A 1,882-nucleotide genomic window follows, 5' to 3' on the forward strand; every position below is an offset into this window, starting at 1 on the left:
TTGAACTGTGCCCTTAGATCCTCTGCCACTGTGTATTAGTCAGGGTTCTCCAGAGCAATGGAACTTACAGAATGAATATATGTGTGTGTGTGTCTGTGTGTGTGTGTCTGTGTGTGTGTCTGTGAGTCTGTGTGTGTGTCTGTGTGTGTATGCATACATATATGTGTATGTGTATACATATATATATATATATGAGACACATTTTTATTTTTGTTCTTAATGTTTTTCCTTTAGTGTCTCTCTTCTCCCTTGAAGGGTGGGTGCAGGCAACTAGGTGTCAGCATGACATGTTGGGTTGAAGATCTTGCTTTGATTGACAGCTTTAGCCATGTGCTGGAAGCCCCCCACCCCAGGAAACATACTCTCAAACCAGGGTCTGGGTCTCCTCAATACCAGGATCCAGTTTCTGCCATGTATATAACTCATTGTCCTCCTGCCAATCTGAACTCAGCAGAAAGGCAAGCTCTTGGCCTCCGGAGACCCAAATGCTATAAACGGAGCTGCCGTTGTTGGTTCCAAAGAGAGTAACACCAACAAAGGCATTCTCCCTCCATTTGTCCAATGGCTGGAACATTCCAGTTATGAGGTTGCAACTCATGAAGGTCTGGGTAAACTCTTGAGGGAAGTGGTGCTTAGCATGCCACAGGGACCAACCATCCTTATCAAAGTGCTCCCACAAATACAGCAGCACCACAGAAGGAGGTGTCCCTGTTGGCATAATTACACTTAAACTCATCCAACATGAAAGGGCTCTTGGGCAGGTGAGTGAAGGAAGGGTTTTTGACTCAGGCTCAGCAGCCGGTGCCTGCTCACGCTCATCGTCTCCTCCTCAGAGCTGGGCAGCTGTCTTTCTCCCTCTTTCTGCTCAGCCGAGGGCTTTTGTTTCTCCTGCGGTAAACCCTCTCCTCTCCTTGTTAGGCTGGCTTTCTGCAAACTTCTCAGCATCGGACTGGGCCATCTTCTCTCACAGGTTCACCTTCTCCAAGACTTCCCTGAAGTGGGCCTGGTTAGTGCAGGGAAGGAGGCATTGGTGGGCACTGGGAAAGGTCTGGCGAAAAGAAAGCTCTACGACCCGTTTTTAGAGCCAAGCAGAATGCAGACAACTGCGATATTAGCCAGTGTCACCGGCTCAGCCTCCAGAAAAGTCCCTGTCTTCAAGTGAGTGCCCGGCAGCCCCAGGACGCACCTCATCTCTTTTGCATTTTCAAGGGTCTATTTGTGGTGGTGCCTGATGCCCAAGGTGGGGGACACCCAGGCACTGGCTGGAGTGTTACCAGGTCACCGTCGGCACCCAAGCCTCTGGAGTTCTTCTCCATAGCTCCCCATTGCTTATATAACAGCAATGGCATTACTCTCAGACACACAGAATAGGTCATCACCCTCAAATGCTGGAACCTTTCCCGCAGGAAAGTTTTGGAGAAACTGGGGAATGCAGCTGGTTTGGCCAACATGGAAGTGGGTGGATGTGAAGAGCATGTGGGGGCTGGAGATATGGCTCAGCCGTTAAAGGCTAGGCTCACAAGCAAAAATATAAGAGTTCAGTCAGGGCTGGAGAGATGGCTCAGTGGTTAAGAGCATTGCCTGCTCTTCCAAAGGTCCTGAGTTCAATTCCCAGCAACAACATGGTGGCTCACAACCATCTGTAATGAGGTCTGGTGCCCTCTTCTGGCTTGCAGACATACAGACAGAGCAATGTATACATAATAAGTAAATAAATAAATATTTTTTAAAAAAGAGCACGTGGGCCTTGAAGATGTACGTACAGGGTCCTGGCCACCATGGTGATGCTGCAGAGAAGGGGTGGGAATGTCAGTGCTGCCGAAAAGTAAGCAAGAGGATTTATCAGAACGACTTACAGACTGTGGTCCAGCTAGTCCAACAA

General features: G+C 48.8%; 1 pseudogene; it reads right to left on the bottom strand.

Annotated features, from left to right (window-relative positions):
* Positions 1-270: 270 nt before the first annotated feature.
* LOC101997034 lies at positions 271-1,476 on the bottom strand (annotated as a pseudogene).
* Between the last annotated feature and the right edge of the window lie 406 nt (positions 1,477-1,882).

The sequence above is a fragment of the Microtus ochrogaster genome, unplaced genomic scaffold, assembly GCF_000317375.1.
Source record: "Microtus ochrogaster isolate Prairie Vole_2 unplaced genomic scaffold, MicOch1.0 UNK27, whole genome shotgun sequence".
Lineage (NCBI taxonomy): Eukaryota > Metazoa > Chordata > Mammalia > Rodentia > Cricetidae > Microtus > Microtus ochrogaster.